The sequence below is a fragment of the Chrysoperla carnea genome, chromosome 1, assembly GCF_905475395.1.
Source record: "Chrysoperla carnea chromosome 1, inChrCarn1.1, whole genome shotgun sequence".
NCBI lineage: Eukaryota > Metazoa > Arthropoda > Insecta > Neuroptera > Chrysopidae > Chrysoperla > Chrysoperla carnea.
Window position 1 is genome coordinate 96216076 of NC_058337.1, and position 19332 is coordinate 96235407.

Consider the following 19332-nt stretch of genomic DNA (forward strand, 5'->3'; position numbering starts at 1 on the left):
AATAGAATCTTTAATCTAGGTATTAGTTGCTTCTTTTAATACTAAAAGCGTTTGTGTTGCTGCTAAAAATTCAAAAATTTTTTTACTAATATCTTATTATTTAATATGTTTTGAAAATCAATCGAAAATTCGGAATAAAATTGAAATTCAGTTTCAGATTAAATTTTTTTCAAAATCATTCAAGACTTTGAATAGGAATAAAACCTACTCAAAATTTTGAATTGAATGGAACGTAAAAAAATTATTTTGATTTAATATTTCCCCTATTCTAAATTTTAAATTGGTTTGAATAGAATTTAATCGAAATAACTGAATTTATCAAATTTATGATTCATTTAATTCAATAGCAAATATATTGGAGTTGTTTATTAGAAATTAAAAAATTGTACATAAGTTGAAATTCGATATAATTTACAAGAAATTAAAAATGTCAGAAAAAATTTTAGATACTTTTTGTTACTACAGAGTACAAAACTTATTTCAATAGATTTTCTATGAATCGAAATGAACAGGAACTAAATTTATAAAAACTATTTTTTTCCTTATTCTAGACCGTTTTTATCCAAAATTTTGAATGAGAATCGAAACAGTCATATATCAATTATGTATAAATATTTCTAAAGATTTTAAATAGTGAAATGTGAGTCTAGAATATAAAAACTTCAACACCTCATAGAACCATTAATTTCGCACTACTGTATTATCACAGACATATATTAGACTGTAATAATAGCTCGAAACATATAAAATAGCATCAGTAGCCTTTTAGTGTCTCATATATGTTAATAATGCAAAATGATTCAAACAATGTAATCTTTAAGCATTTCTGCCATTAATCGAGTAAAAACATCAGATTTGAGAGAGACCAAATCTATTAGGATTAATTAACATATTTGTCAAAAATTATATAAAATTTTTTTTTAAATTAATGAAGTGTTTTTAACAAGTTAAATTAGATGTTAATAAGAAGAAAAGTATCTATAAAAATCCAAAACTATGTACTAATTAGGCTTTTCATTTAAAAAAAGATTATTTTTTGTTTCGGACAGTTGTCAATCACGTAAAGGCATATCACATATCTTCTATCTTTGTCAAAAAACGCTGTTTGATAAAGGTAAAATATAGGTATTCGATTTTCTTTATTTGAATAGTTTTTTGACAACTGTCCGAAAAAAGAAAAGCAAATTGATGAAAAGGCCTATTGTTCACAATTAGGTATTAAATTTTGTATTATTAAAAAAATGAATAGTCATTTGCCAAAATACATTTTAAATTTAACCCCTAAACAGCTACAAAATGGTGGCAATATTTTGATTAGATAAAAGATTTATATTGTATAAAGATTAGTTTTGAATTATTTGTTAATATTCGATTCAGGTGAAATCAAAAATTTGAGAATAGATGTTATAATTAAACACAATAACTTTAAAAGGATAAAACCCTTATTATTGTAATACACCTGTAGCCACCAGAACGGTTAAATTTAAGTGATAGTGTCCCCCACATGAGATAACACCTGATGGCATGGTATTTGAAAAAATAGATAGAATAGATAGATTAATAGATATGATGAATAAGGTGTGAAATCAATTGCATGAGAACTAAACTATGGTCGGCTAATGCCAATTGAATCAACATTTATATTTCTAATAGAACTAAACGTAACCTAAATTATGTTATAATCTGATCTAAACAACATAATATTTGCCTTAAAAATAAATATACATATAATTTTTTGATCTATTTAAAAGATAATATTAATTCATATCAGAGTTTTATTAATTAATTGATACATTTAGATACATCTGTCTATATTAGATACAAAATTTAAAAATTGTACCTACGTATTGTACATTTTATTATTAATCGTTTCGATTCAGAATATACTATTCATCAAAAAATATTATTTAAGTGTATCAATTCACAGAGTTACTGTATGTTGAAAAAATATTAATGTAAAATTAATAAAGTTAGAAAAAACGAATTTATTTGGTGTCTTTCTTTCATGCATCCTGTGATTTGTTATAGTTAGAAGAATTGGTTTAGTAATTAATCGACACGGATTTCAAAAACTCCCATCTCCATCGACCCCAAGTTTTTGCGATGAAAGGATGGAAATGCCGCAATCTACAGAATAGAGGATAATCCAGATGTCGAATTGGTCATATTACCCATAAAAATGTAAAACTAGACATGATACGATGACAAAATTTGAAAGTGAAATTAAAATGGATTAAAAAACGAAGAAGTTATAAGTATCCAAAGGTTGCCCATCTCCTTTTAGCAAAGCTAAGTTTTATATGTAATCTCTATGGCGATACCCACGTATGACGTCACTAGTGGGTATCTTCCTTTTTGTTTAATTAGGAATTTTAAACGTTCATATCTTGCACACTAGTAAAGATTTTTAAAAACTAACTTCATTTTTCTATACGTGAAGTGAGAATTCTTCATCTGAAGTGATAAAAAACCGACCCTCTGTTTTATTTATCAGAACGTAAATAGATCGTGAATGGGAGTGTTCCTTAATATTAATGCGTTCGTGCCTTTTAATTAAACATTTAATGAGAGTGAGTGCAGTGGTTTTTGAACTGCTAAAAGCTTTCTTATGTTATAGATGCCTTTTGCAAATTTCCTTTGTGGTTGTTGAAATAACAAAAGAGTTATTGAGACTGACATTGTGATACGGGCGTTCTCTTTAGGCAAATCTACGTCAAAGTCACGGATAATAAGATTCTTTGTAAGCTTTGTCTAAATTCTTTGGAAAGCACATTCTCTTCCATTGTCTTTTATAAACAAAATATGAAAGTTTTGATAGCTATCTTTTTTCAAGAATTGAAAGTTCTATAAATTCATAATAATAACTTTTTTTGTAGCTTGTATATATTCGGTTGCTCGGTTAGATGTTCGATGTAAATATCGTGCGACCAGCATATCCTGTCCGATGCCATCAACCGATTCCATGGTCTACGTGTACTTGGGTGCTATTCTCAAAGATTTTACTCAGTAGCTAGTTGGTAAAACTGCACTTACACGGATTTCCAAATTTCGCATATGAATAAATGCTATTTAACGATAGGTGCAATATGGACCAGGTGTGCCAGTGCCAGGTGGGTTAGGGAGTTTTTAAAATCAACTAAAGAATCCATTTTCGGTTGTCTGCTGTCGTCACGATTACTCAAAACCCAAAATGGAAATCGAGCTGAAAGTAAAAAGTGAGATCGAGTTCAAAAATGACTGTGTCTTCAGTAATATAATTAATTGCAAGTGATTAGACTGCGAATTATGTCATACCGGCACACTTCACACGAGCGTAGAAGGTCAGTAAGAGACGAAGAAAACTAAGAGGACGTGCTTATAAGGCTCTCCAAGACTAAACTCGAAATATATTTTTTGATTAACATTCCGAGGCCCATCCAGAAAGGATGAGCCATTAGAAAAATTCATTCTAGACTCATTTGAGTTGTTCCTCTCCACGGAAATCTTTAGTAAAAGGCGAAAGATTTATTCGCTCTGAAGAGAAACCAGAGTAATTGTACACATGTTTCATAATGTATATAAACATTTGACTTCAACATACCTACTGCGCGAGGATAACAAAATATTTTATATAAACTAATATTGAGTACATAAAGGACCATAATTTCGAATATGTAATTACGCTAAATTATGTTCAAGTATATTTTCTAACGTTTTCTTATTTTCTTTTATGAAAATCTCATGTTATTTTCGTTGAAAAAATATGAATTATTAAATTCAAAGAGTAATGGATATATATGTTTCGTGTATTCAAATATTGTTACTTACACATGTGTGTATGTGCTTGCTTAGTATGTTATCCTAAAAAATGAAACGAAACATCCTCAAAAAAATTTTTGGAAAATATTTCCATTAGTAAAATAATTACTTATTCACTGTTATATAAATTTTATAAATTTGTCATAATTAAGTGATCCTAGAACCAGTAGCGTATTTAGGTTTGATCCCGCCTTTCGAGCGTCATTTATTTAAGTTTTTAAAAATTTTCGAAAGTAGAATTTTCTGTCAATTTTTGGGAATATTTCACAAGACCACTAATGGAAACTACTTGCAAATTTTCAACTGCATATCTCGTTATAATTTTGTCCTAATGTGCTTCCTCACTGGTAAACAATGATATTTACGAAAAAATGTTCCGAACAATAGTTGTTTATTTTAATTTAAAGAAAATTTATACTTTTGTTTAAAAATTAAAAAACATTGAGGAACGTAATAGTCTAAGATCCCAATTAGGATCGACCTTCACCCATCTGTTTACCGAATGAAAGTTATTTTTTATGAAATATAAAATGTTAACAAATAACCCATTGCCTAAAAAAATGTGGTCAAGACTACTTTTAGTGAAAATATCAAGAGTAAAATTTTTTGAAATTTTTCACTGTCTTACATATCTAACGAATATTGATCTACTCGAAAGTAAAAGCCATAAAGAATATGCAGCAGCTATGCTGTCTGCCTCTTTTCGTTCACTATTTTCGCATTTATACAAGTTGTGAATAGTAATTACGTTCATCTGTTAATTCATTGCCTCACATATATAAATAAAGATAATTTTATTGCAAATACGGTGCTATATGATTATCCACAAAATATCAGTCAAAAAATAAAGTTTACAAGCTTTCCAAGTTTTGATATTTTTATTAAAAGTTGTCTGGACCATATTTTTTAGGGCAACCCACAACAGGGATATTTGTAAATATTTTACATTTCATAAAAAATAACTTTCATTCGGTAAACAGATGGGTGAAGGTCGACCTTAATTCGGATCTTGTACTATAAATGTGTTCTGTAAGTAAAGAAAGATAGTCACATACACACTTAACTGTTATTATTTTAACAGTGTATGTTTAAACCTTTGTTCTATCTCTAACGGTTTGCAAAATGGGCCCTGCGAATCCATAGCGGACCTCCTAGGGCTACTGGATTCCTAAGACAGTCCAGCACCTTTGTCTTTAATTTTTTTATCAGTTCTAGACTGTGCTGGATTTAGGCTTTGGCCCGTGAGGCCATTTTCGAAAATTTCAAAGGCGGACCAATTTAGGAGCAATCCGAATTTTTTCAATAAAATATATTGAATAATATAATCATGGAATTTACTTTTTATTTTGCTGCAATGTTAATTTTTTAATAGATCAATTGGATATTATCAATATTAGTCTTTATCGAAAAGTACTATGGATTACTTAAAAAAACAGAATGGTAGTCTTTATCGAAAAGTTCTATGGATTATTAAACAAAACAGAATGATGAAATGAACAATTTTGAGAACACATTTACGTTCCTCAATGTTTTTTAATTTTTAAACAAAAGTATAAATTTTCTTTAAATTAAAATAAACAACTATTGTTCGGAACATTTTTTCGTAAATATCATTGTTTACCAGTGAGGAAGCACATTAGGACAAAATTATAACGAGATATGCAGTTGAAAATTTGCAAGTAGTTTCCATTAGTGGTCTTGTGAAATATTCCCAAAAATTGACAGAAAATTCTACTTTCGAAAATTTTTAAAAACTTAAATAAATGACGCTCGAAAGGCGGGATCAAACCTAAATACGCTACTGGTTCTAGGATCACTTAATTATGACAAATTTATAAAATTTATATAACAGTGAATAAGTAATTATTTTACTAATGGAAATATTTTCCAAAAATTTTTTTGAGGATGTTTCGTTTCATTTTTTAGGATAACATACTAAGCAAGCACATACACACATGTGTAAGTAACAATATTTGAATACACGAAACATATATATCCATTACTCTTTGAATTTAATAATTCATATTTTTTCAACGAAAATAACATGAGATTTTCATAAAAGAAAATAAGAAAACGTTAGAAAATATACTTGAACATAATTTAGCGTAATTACATATTCGAAATTATGGTCCTTTATGTACTCAATATTAGTTTATATAAAATATTTTGTTATCCTCGCGCAGTAGGTATGTTGAAGTCAAATGTTTATATACATTATGAAACATGTGTACAATTACTCTGGTTTCTCTTCAGAGCGAATAAATCTTTCGCCTTTTACTAAAGATTTCCGTGGAGAGGAACAACTCAAATGAGTCTAGAATGAATTTTTCTAATGGCTCATCCTTTCTGGATGGGCCTCGGAATGTTAATCAAAAAATATATTTCGAGTTTAGTCTTGGAGAGCCTTATAAGCACGTCCTCTTAGTTTTCTTCGTCTCTTACTGACCTTCTACGCTCGTGTGAAGTGTGCCGGTATGACATAATTCGCAGTCTAATCACTTGCAATTAATTATATTACTGAAGACACAGTCATTTTTGAACTCGATCTCACTTTTTACTTTCAGCTCGATTTCCATTTTGGGTTTTGAGTAATCGTGACGACAGCAGACAACCGAAAATGGATTCTTTAGTTGATTTTAAAAACTCCCTAACCCACCTGGCACTGGCACACCTGGTCCATATTGCACCTATCGTTAAATAGCATTTATTCATATGCGAAATTTGGAAATCCGTGTAAGTGCAGTTTTACCAACTAGCTACTGAGTAAAATCTTTGAGAATAGCACCCAAGTACACGTAGACCATGGAATCGGTTGATGGCATCGGACAGGATATGCTGGTCGCACGATATTTACATCGAACATCTAACCGAGCAGAGACCCTGTACAATGGTACTTAATGACCCGTACTACATTTGAGGCATGCCCTCTTCATACATCAGTGTGAAGTTATATTGCTATTGTGATTGTGTATTATGCGATATATAAAACTGTGATATGACACTTGCTATGTTTTCTGTTTTTAAATCCTAATTCCAAATATTATTTTAAATTAAGTGTTTATTTTAAATGTGTAGTCCTAATTATTTATTATATTAGATTTTATCAATTTTTTTGTAAATGTTTTTTAAAAAATTTCAGACTACACACACTTGTTCGATTTTAAATTTAATCTTTCTTCCAGGTCCATCCAAACAGATGGATGGACGTTGTAAGCTTTAGTAATAGGATTTATTTAGCACGGACGTTGTAAGCTTTAGTAATAGGATTTATTTAACCCTAGGAAGACGAGATATGCACACACGCCGTGGACTTTTTTTAATACTTCAGCCCATTAGCGAAAAAACATATTATGACTTTTTTGGAGACATCATAAATCCAGTTCCTTGTTGAAAAACTAGCTTACAACAATCAGAACATTAATTATTAACTTTTATCAATACCCTTTATAGAAAGAATAGAGACTATTTATTTTATATATGAATTGAACATGTTACAGGCTGTTAGAAAAGTATCGAAATTGCAGCATAATTTTTGTTTAGTCCAATTTTCGAAAAATGTATTTAACAAAATGCATTCTTCCTTTTTTATAGATCACCATCTTTGTAATGTTCTTCCATTATGTGTTTAGTTCCTGAACAAAATTTTCGGATAAAAGTTGTTGGAGTTTTTATGTGAAATAACTTTCTAATTAAAAGTTCTTCTCTATCTCTTTCCAGTTAAGAGTTACTTTTCATTGACTTTAAACGTCAAGGTCTAAAGGTTAGAATTTATACAATGGGCCTTTGTCCTGAAATATTTTTATTGCTTCAAAAGACGTTCGTTATCGAGCCAAAAAATGTTGTGAAATCAATTTTTGGATAACATCAATAACTACGAAAAAATGTACAAATAGAAAGAAAGGAAAAAACACTTGATGACGTCATAACCTGCAATTTCCATAGAGACTACACATCAAAAGTTTTTCTGCAAGAACAAGATTATTTTATTGCTTAATTTTTTTATGTTTATTAATCGATTTTTATTTTTATTTAAGATTTTTTCTTCTACTCTCGCACATTTTCAAATTTTAACGAAGATACTTTGAAATTGACATCAGGACAAAGGCCAACTCTTTAGCTCAGTAGCTTTTGTATGCAACTTTTATTACTATTATTTTCTGAGATTATATGCTGCTGTTCCGGGACTTTTCTAACATTCTGTATATTTATTTAAACATTGACAACGTCGACGCAGAAATAATAATGATATCGATCGATAAACTACATTGAGGATTCTACATTGATAGCACAAGCGCTACGAATTTTCACGACAATTATGTCGTATACATAATATGTATATGTATAGTTAATAAATAGAGTTCGGATTAATTTGATTTATAATTATTAATGCTTGTTGTTAAGTGGTGAAAGTTTAAAAAACTTTTTAGGTTTTATTGATATTGTTATTTAGTATTTATATTATACATTTTTCTTAACGCTCTTATGAGATCAAAGACCTTTTTATAGGTTACGAATTACTTACTATTATGTATTTTAAAATTTATCTTAATACATATATTTTATTTATTTATATTGATATAATATAAATGTTTTTCCCATTGTTATACTGACTGTTTTCAATATATGATAACTGCAAATATGTAATAAAATTAATGTTAACGCCATTCTACCTCTATATACGGATAATAAGGACGTCACGATTTTTAGTTTATTTATTGTCTTGATTATTTTTACAGGCATTTTGGAATTGGGTGGCACTATTTTTAGAAGGTGTTCTCTAGCATAAAATAGACAAAAAATTTTAAATGAGCTCTTATTTGTCAGCCTTTGAATGGCCACCAAGATTTTCAGATTAGTCACTGATAAGATTATTTTACATCTTGGATGGGTTGGATGAAGTTCGTGGTTTATTTTAAGTCTTAACAGACGCATAAGAAATAAGAAATTGGACCTTTGACCAGGGCTGGATTAAATATTACGCAGAGTAGGAAACTGTTGGAGGCTTCGCATCGGATAGGAGCGGATATTTTCTTTCGTTTATTGTGTATTTTAATGCATTTAACAAGAATGTAGTTAAAATTAAAACATCCATGTTTTATGTTACTCACATACCTTCATCAAATTGAAAAGAGCTGATGATTTTCAAACGATTGAAAAGAGGTGTAGAGAATTGCATTGTCTACGGTTCCTGGCATGGTTGCTCTAGCCCTGTCTTTGACGCTGCAGCAATAGCTACTATGCATTTTATATTGTTTAGTTGACATTTTTAGGCCCCTCTATCTCGGTAATAAATTAATTTGAGACATACGTTTATATGAACTTTTTTGTTTATTTTAATAGAAACACCCCAAATTTAATTTAGAAAGCTTATATTTTTTTAAATAATGCAGGATCTATTATAACTTTTTTTGCATCATTTCATTGCCAAAAAAATTAAACAAATTCAAGCAAATTTTTAAAATTAAGTATATTATGATAAATAGTCCCTCTAATATTCACGTAACTATTTTTGCTTGCTTGCATGTAGATTTGGTAATACTGTTTTAGGCAGGCATGGGCGAGTTATTTTAAATCGAAATCACCATTATTATAACTTTATTGTGTGCCATAAACTTTATTGTGTGTCTCTTTATCCAAGTCCGTATTGCTCGTAGAGGAAAAAGCGAGACGGGTATATGACTCTTCTACCTATTTCAGTTCCTCTAATAGGAATGACATAGGTAGAAAAAAAAATGTTGTCTCTCTGTCTTACTCGTACTTCTGGTTGTCACTGGTTAGGTTATCACTGTCTTACTCGTATGTTAGTTACAGAAGTCTGAGGGACTTCTCTAAGTCACGTTTACCCATGCCTGGATTTGGGTATTACTTATATTTATATCCCCGTGTTATGCTTTACTTGTAAAATGAGGATTTTCAAAACCAGAGGAACTTAAAAAATAAATATCCATTGAAAACGAATTTTGGAGTTGAAAACATCATCTCTGTGTTATTACATACATAGAAGTAAAAATATAATAACTATTTCTGTATTTTTATTCACAGTGTGATAGAGTAACACACGTTTAACAATATAAGAGTAAGATGCAAGGCTTTGCTAACTGAGATCGAAATCACCTTTTTGTTTTTAATGTATACATACAATAATTTGAACGGTTAAGCTAACTATAGATTTATTATCTTTGCGTTCAGGCTACAACCACAATAGTGAGATCAAGATAAATATACCGACTACCGACTACCGAAGGCTAGTTAAAGTAGCTTTTGTTACAAAACTCCTTCAAGGACTTTAGAGTACACTCATTTGTTAGTACGATAGAGTTGGCAACCCCAAAAGGCTCTTCTTTGGTACTAACTTAAACTTCATATCGATGTACAACCTTCTAGGTCAATTTGGAAGGGCGGTAATTTCCATAAAATCGTTCTGCCTAGTAACTACATGCTGTATTTTATCTCACTTGTACTAAAGGAGGTGTTGGAGGTATCCAAAAAAGTTAAGAAAAAACATATACAGTATAGTCTCAGTAATCCAAACATTCAGTTGTTAGACACGTCCAGTAATCCAAAACCCTTCGCCAGCGCTTTCCACACCACTCTCTTCGCTTATGGGAGTACATTCATTCAAAATTGAATAATGGGCATAAATTAGATCAATTTCTAGCCTAGAAGTTCATAACTGATATCAAAATGAAGTTGTAACTGTTATGAAAATGGGTTGTTCCTCCGTATTTTAAACCTCAGTGTATGTTCAAAAATTAACTTCACGAGAAGATACTTGGGTTTATAATCTTCACCTATCTGATAATTTTCCCTTGGAATTTCATTTTTCTCTTTATTTGCCATGACAGATGATAGCAATAGCGTGTTCTTATTCTAATTTTACTGTCACTTAAATTTGACATGGCAACAATGCATTTTTCGTGGACCAAAATCGTCTCCTCCCGAAACAGGTTAATGTGAAATTTTTCATCGGTTCTCTGGACAGACTATTATTGTCGAGAAAGTTCAAAATGATATGAAGATACATACCTGGAGTATTTTTTTTTAGTATACCACACCCTTGTAGCACCTGGTACATTAAAGAGTAAAGCCTGGACAGTATATGAATAGAGAAATTTTACACATAAATATACAGTCTGTTTTGATAATAGACGTTACTGTTGTCATGATGTTGAACTACACCCTGGTAATATCAAGAATCAAAGAGCGGTTGAATATACACAATATATTCGCTGTGCTCTTCAATAACAACAACACACATATGGCATAGTACATTGCTTCAACTATAACGAGAAACCCCACCATTTCACATATATTATTGTAGACCGGGGACACGATACTAGTGGCTTGTGAATGCTGAAGTAACATCTTGTTCAATCTGCTTGTAGACTGCGATCACGCTGGTGCTACGCGTGAGCGCCTTAGCTCAGCTCTTCATATACACGCCGTGTGTTTCAATTGCATTCTAGTGAAACGACGGATTAAACAAAAGCGTGGGTGTATTTAGAGTAGACAGTATCCTTATTGTTTAGTGAAATTTTTCTTATTTTTATAAAATTCAGACACATTTTATTTAGTTCAGTGCCCTCTTGTTAATTTAAGTGTTGGCAGGATTGTTTTTAATTGTTGTTTTGTGTTTATTTTTGAAATAGTTTTACTTTACAATAGTTCCACGCCATTTTAAAGGATTATTATTTTTTAATTTCAGGTAGGTTACTTAAATTTTTCAAACAAATAAATACATTTGAAAATATGTACATAAATAAGTAACACTTAATTATAAAACCTTGGTTTTATAACGACACTGTATCCTTAATTAATTCAGTATTCAGGAAATACTTAAAAGGCTAATATTATTAAAAATGCATAATTATTTTGAAAAAATACGCTTTATTATTGTTGTCTACATATTATGAATGGTAAATATTGAATACGTATTTTTGTACTTATCAATAATGTCAAAAGTGTATCTTTCAATATTATCTATCATAAATTTTATTACGAATTACAACGATTATTTATAAAAATTTTTTATATAAACATTGATTTCTGATTGCGGTTTATTTACAATAAATGTTACACTTGCACTGTCCAAATGTTCTTTTAAAATTAAAATATTTTCTTCATTCAATGAATTGAACATAAAAATGTTGAATTTTGTAATTGAATTTAAATTTTTTTTATACAATCATAGATTATTGATGTGTGACAAGCAAAACACTATCAGAATATGAAACTGCTTGTCCGCATTATTCAGGAGAAATTTTTTGTTGACCTTACAACATTTTCAGTTGTAAAGGTACTAAATTATCTTATAATAATTACTTGTATAAAATTCTTAAAATTTGTGTAGGTATAAGAAAATTTAAAATTTCTTACAACCTAAAGCCCTTTCTTAGAGTTAATAGTAATTTATATTATTATTTGTTATAGTAATTTTGTGAATATATTATGTATTAATTATTCTTATAAAAATTTCTGAAAATAATTTTTTTCGGATCAAATTCAATAAAGTAATTTAACTAACAAAAATTATGTTTGTTACCTTTTATCACATCAAACTGTTTATTTTTTTAAATATAAATATTCTACGAGACAAAAGAAAACATTGGAAAATTGATGCATTATAAAATTATTTCAATGCGCAAATTTTTTAATTATTAAATTCAAAATCTGAAAAGGATTAATAAGAATTAAATTGAATTTTTTTAAACATTCATAACAAATTATATAATGAAAAAAAGTTGATTGATAAGAAGATTATGTATTGTATTTACATACAAGGTGTAATTTTTATTTTAAAAGTAGATAATAGATTATTTTTTGTATTTTAACAATAATTGTTTGGTTTATTGTTATCAAAGTAAAAAACAGCCAAGTTTTAATTATATCATCTGGAACTATTTACAATTATAGTATGTTTTATTATATTGGGGCGTCAATTTTTTAATCGCAATAACATTTTCTGGTTTTATCTGAAAGACAATATACTGTACCATTTGTGTTTAAATATGATTTAGAGCTAATGTAATTCTTCATAGACTCTAAATCAAGTGTAAATACAAACGGTAATAATAGTAGGAATAAATTAGAGCTGGGCTTTGCTATGTGCTTTTAATAATCGAAAAACAGTTAAGGAATTTCTTTCCCTTATTACCCATGCTATACCGTTGCTGTTACTGATAATGTAACATTTTGATCAAAAATTACAGTTGAGCTAAAGTTTGGTGTCCTACAGTCGTCTGTGGTGCCGAGTCGTCTGTTTTTGATTTTTTTGTGAATGGCTGAAAATACTTTTCGAAGGGGTTGTTTTGTGTGCTGAGCACAAATTTTGGGACATTAATTGCTGCTCGAGGTGAGAAAAAAAAGATATGGCCATTTTATGCGCGAAATTTGAATTGAACATGAAAATTTTGTTTTTTTTGAGTCTAGCTTTGAACAGAGGGGTCAGATCAAAAAAGTTTTCGGACAAAAGTTGTACCATCGATGATTTTACGAACCGCAAAATATGATCGACTTGAATTAGCCATAATTCGATATCTTTCGTATCAAATTCTGGTAATTGTGGAAAATTTTGAACCGTCGGTGATAAGCCCAAATCACGGATAAGAAAGTTATCGTTATTTCTACGTCTTTGTATTTTGATGTATTTTGAAGTTAATAATAAACACCGTTTCATAAAAAATACTGTTTAATTAATAATTAATATACTCTTTATAGAAAAGTAAAGGAAAAAATCTTTTTATTAAAAATTCGGTGTTTGTTCACCTACTTATTTTAGCAAACATGAAGCATCATAATAATAATTGTGTATTACAAAAACTAATTAATTATTATTACCCGTAAAATAAATTAAAATTTACTTTGTTTCAATAAAATTGGGGTTCTGTTGGTATTTGTATAAATATTTTCTTAAAATTCTTAAGATGTATATTTTCTTCACTAAATGTGTTCGAATTCGAATAGGATTGCAGTCTAAATGATACATTTTTGACCAGCCTTACTTTGGTCAAGGAAATCAAAATAGAAAAACCCGAACCATTGTGTGTCTGCCTTCTTTTTAACGATCATAATTCCAGTCCGATTTAAATGAAACTTGGTATAAGTTATATATGATTTGATTACTGTGATCATTATCGATTTATTTTAATTGATGATGAATTATAAGATAAGTACATATTGATTTTTGTATAATGTAGTTACGTTACTGTAGGAACTGCCTCTACTTTAATTACAATGATCACAAATCATAGATGTATTTTATCACTAATCACAGGCGTATTTAATTGAGTTTCAACAATTATGCTTTTGGAATTTGAAAGGTTAAGTTCGTAAATGAGCTAAATCGATTAGTAAACAATAAGTGGAGCGGTGGAATAAAAATGTTAAATAAATTTGATAAATATAAAAAATTTTTTTTGGGATATTTTGGCTAATTTTAAACAGAAACGGATGAATTCGCCTTGTTGACGCAGTCTCTGCGTAGCCACGTTGCTTTTTAAAATTGGGGTTTGAAATGGATTGGAAATGTTGACAAATTTAAATATGCAAATTAGAAAAGAATTAGTTTAAGATCGAAAAGAGAGCTATACCCTTAAATTAGACGAAATTGTAAGAGTAAGATAGATAGCCTTGGTACAAGTTGGTATAAAATATCCTTTTTATTTTTATTAGTTTTTCTCAAAATACAATTCGTGTGAACTTACGCCTTCATGAACCAACGCAATCCAATTGTATACAATTCACATGTATGAAGTAGGAAATGTTATTAAGTATATAATTAATATGTTTTCATTAATTTTCTTTATTGTTTTCAGGTGTAAGACAAATTTAAGAAAATACGTAAAGAAAACCTTATAGTTTGAAAACCTTATACATACTTTACCATTGTTTACACAATAAAAGACATCTTAAATAAACGAAGCGTTTATTACATTTTTGTTAAAAGACCACAAAAGATTCATAACAATTATAAACAATTCAAATGCACGTGAGAACTTATAGACGACAAGCCCATGCTGAAATTTTTCGGGTGAAATGATCCAGCAGGAATCATGTTGAAAAAGGTGGCGAGCACAATGGCGTTAGTTTTGCGCGATACAGGTGAGTACAAATGAGAATATGGATATCACACCCCTTGGTATCTCATTAATGCACCAGCAAATATGTGCGGCGTTGGTGGATACTAACTCGGCATAGGTATTTGAAGCGAATTTTATAAATGCTGTATAGAAATAAATCCGGTTACTTCGGTACCGGAAGTTAAAAAAAACTTTTAATCTCTCGTCAATTTCCAAAGCTCTACGTGTTTATTTCTGTATGGCATTTATGTTATTTGCTTCGAATACTTATGCAAAGCTAGTATCCATCTACGCCGTGCATATTTGCTGATGCAGGGGTGAGATATCAAGGGGTGTGGCATCTATATTCTCACCTGTACCGCGCAAAACTTACGCCAAGTTGTTTAAACTTACTTTTACATAGGAAACATCTTTTTCAACACGATTCCTGGTGAGTCATTTCACCCGAAGACTTTCAGCATGGACTTGTAGTCTATCACATGTTGTTGGTCTATTTAGAATTTAAATAGGGGTGTCCCACTCTTCTATTGCATTAGAAGAGTGATATATACTATAGAGTATAGAGAATATAATTCTGAGAAGAAAATGTCTTTGCTATTTTTGGACACAAATCGATGGCGCAATAAACGTTTTGTACTATACTTTTATTTTGTTCATTTTTACAATGAATTTTGATGACAAGTGAACAATGCAGAAGAAGCTATTATGCGATAATGTAGACATTATATTTGTAGAAAAGCATACTACATGGTGAAAAATGAAGATGTACATTAAAACTCACAAGTCTTTTATATGTGGAAAACAATGACACTCAAGCTCCGTTGTATATTATGTACCATGTACCATGCCAAATACAAATTACTAAATTTGTAGGGCGGATAAATTAGTTTTTTAATTCGGCGGGTTATTTTTTTCTCGCTGCTTTTGGGCATTTCTAACGACCCATTTTACTTTAGATTCGTTGAAATTCGGTTTACACGGTGCTCCTTTTCTCGATACCATAATTCAAGAGCGTATTCTTGTGAAAATTTTAAGTCTTATGTACTTTATATACTTTTTACCAAAGTCCAATAGCTATGTGCACTATTAAATTTAACCAATAAAGTAAAGATATTGTTGATTAAAGTAGTTTAAGGTGATTGTAAACCTATAATATTGTAAACAAGTTTTGGTTTATTGCACGGTACATACATATAAACCAAATACATGCTTTGTAGTCAAATAATGTGTTATATATATGAAACTACAAAAATATATAATAAATTGTGTGCAAATGATGCTTATAAATTTGATAATATAGATATCGCTCTTCAATCATTAATACTCTAACTATAGTCGTCTCTGTTGTTTTTATATCATCGGCAACCTTATACTTTTATGATATTATGATAAACTACAAGATTGTGAAAATTATTTTAGATAGTTTTTTACCACATTCTCTAGATTTTTTGATATAGAAATATCCGATTGAAAAGGATAATTCAATCCTTGCCTTTGTTAATCAAAAAATATATTTATGAAGTTTTATTGAAATCCCTAGTATTTTTCAATCCATGCATATCTCCTTAAAGAAACATAGAACGGAACCCTATTTAAATTGAGACACATAAAATTTATTATATTTCACTATGATTAATTTGTTATTAATTAAAATGAAAGTGATTATTATTTATAAGTTAGTGGTGTATGTATACCTCTATTATTACCTACTACTTTGTATTACTAATAGTCGTGTCATTTTAGCATTTCATAGAGAATTTTTTTGTACCTCAACCTATCGAGCCAGTTTTTTTTTTTTAAAATCATCAGAAAGGTCCATATATCAGAATCTACATCTAACCTTTTGCCGCTAGAAAATTTTGTTTTTTGATGGTCCCAATAGGCTAATCATTAGAATCCATTTATGAGGTGATTTTTGAAAATTTTTTAACCTTAAAAATATGGGCCAGAAACGTATACTCGGGAGTTTTCGGGGTCTCTGATCACTATTTCAAAAACAGAATTTCAATATAATCTCTTGGGATAATTTACCTCGATGGTCCAAAATTTCAATATTCTGTAAATATCCAAAAAATAGATCAAAAAAGTATACTCAGGGGTTTTTGGGGTCACTGATCACGATTCCGAAGTAAGAATGGAGATATACTCCCCCCTTATTGGGTTTTTTCGCCCTTCGTTGGCCTAAAACTGCAATTTTCTATAAATATTCAATTTGTACCAGCGATGTGAATTACCCCAAGAGGAAGGGGGGAGTATATCGAAATTCTGATTTCAGAAAAGTGATCAGCGATCCCGAAAACGCTCTAATGAACGTTTTTGGACCATTTTGTTGCATATTTTCAAGGTTTTGAAATTTTCTAAAATCATCTATTATAATAATGGACTTTTTTGGTTCATAGCAATGGCCAAACTTTCTAGCGGCAAGATTAAAAAGAAAAAACTGGCACGATAAGTTGAGGTACATAAAAATTCTTCATTTTAGCCTTTTTTAATCTAAAATGATTCGTCTATTTGTATTACTAAGTAATATGTAGTAACTATATATTAGTAATATATGCTTGTTGGATTTACCATGGTTTGTATTTCTCTTAAAATAAATATTTGTTACATAATAAAATTATTTATTTATAAAAAGTTATTGTTTAATCTTACATAAATATTATTTCTAAACAAACTTTTATTATTCGGTACTCTTTATAATTGAGTGTGTTTAAAATTTTACATGATTAAAACTTTCTGAACAAATATATGATTTAAAACTTCCTCTGGGAAGTTAAAAAGTCTAGACTGAATGCACGCAACTTCTATGTGCAAATAACATATGCCATTAAAAAAAAAAAAAAACTTTAAGGATGTACGAGCGCCAGAGCAATTTTGGATAAAAGTTTGCCTAAGTCTAAATCAATTCCGAAAATTTTAGGGGGTTTCCCGATTATTTAAATGAACAAATGACTTCAAAAGTAGGCATATTTAACATGAGTCTTTTGGGAAAACGGTAGATGGATGATATGTTTTCATACATTTCTCCAAAACCTGTTTGTAGAAATAAAAGAAAAAACTATTTAAATTAAAGTTAAAACCTTACTTAATTATTGAAAAAAAAAAACTCGTTGTGCCCGACTAATTGAGGATGTATGAACACGGTAGTGGGGACATAAATTTAAAAAAATATGTATTTTCCATTTTGATGGTGAATTATGTTATAACTTGACAATATAAGATGAAAAGTAAAACTAAAAATTTTTATATCCGGAGTAATTTTTAAAATATCGAAAATTGAAAATTTTGTTTAATTATTTAACTTTCGATATTTCAAGAACCAAGACAGATAACTAAAATTTTATTCTGGTTTTTCGTCTAAAATGAAGTTATAAAAAAATTCATCATCAAAGTTGAAAATATGGTACACATAATTTCAAGTCTAAGTCTAAACTTGCCCTGGCGCTCGTATTACCTTAAATCAAGGTATATTGCGAACTATATAGTTTTGCCATCTGTGAGTGAATTAAACAAGTTATCACAAATTCCTGTCACTAAAATAGATAAACAGAAATGTTTACGTGTGAATGGAAAACATTTATATGAATGTTTGGGTCAACAAGAATTATGTTATACATGTGTTTCATCTTGATCTTTTTTCGTTTTTGAGTTATCGTGTTGACAGACAGACAGACAGACGGACAGACAACCGGAAATGGACTAATTAAGTGGTTCTATGAACACCTATACCAAAATTTTGTTCGTAGCATAAATAATTTTAAGCGTTACAAACTTGGGACTAAACTGAATATACTATGTATATTTCATATATACATGGTATAATAAATTTCAATTTTGATAAAAAAAATTGCTTTTTAATCTTCAATCAAATGAATTCGATAAAAATGTAAAAAATAATGTAACTTGGATGGATGAAAAAAATTTGATAAACAAAAAATAGCTTTTTAATCGAAGATGATATTTGATTATGTGACATTATGACGCTGAAATTTTTATGAAAACCTGCAGTACCTAATATTGAGAATTATTGTCCAATGAAAACTTGTAACAACAGATTTCGTTGCGATACCCCAAAATGTAAGGTAAAATCGCTTAGTCTCCGGGCTGCAATATTTTTTTTTGTCCGGTTATATATTTATATTTATGTCCTATGATCCCGAGGGGGACGTAGGGCCTTAACAAATGCTCGCCAACGAACTCGATTCTGTGCCATGGACTCGACTTCTCCCAAGGATTTGCCTTCCTCAGTAATTTATTGCTCCGGGATTCTTTGCCAGGTATGACGAGGTCGGCCCACCCTTCTTTTTCCTTGGGGGTTCCACTTAAGTGCTTCTTTTGCAATGCTCTTGTTTCGCCTGATACTGTTGTTTGGGCCAATAAATGTTGAGGATGTGTCTGAGACAACTGTTGATAAAAACTTGCAGTTGTCTGGCGATGTTTGTGAGACTTTCCAAAA

General features: G+C 29.7%; 2 non-coding genes across 2 annotated transcripts; one reads left to right on the plus strand and one right to left on the minus strand.

The window, feature by feature from the left end:
* Positions 1-3410: 3410 nt before the first annotated feature.
* Positions 3411-3533, minus strand: LOC123291160. The gene has a single exon (XR_006534944.1). It is a non-coding gene; the product is annotated as a U5 spliceosomal RNA (small nuclear RNA).
* Positions 3534-6031: 2498 nt separating this feature from the next.
* Positions 6032-6154, plus strand: LOC123291161. Its single transcript, XR_006534945.1, has one exon. It is a non-coding gene; the product is annotated as a U5 spliceosomal RNA (small nuclear RNA).
* The last annotated feature ends 13178 nt before the right edge of the window (positions 6155-19332 follow it).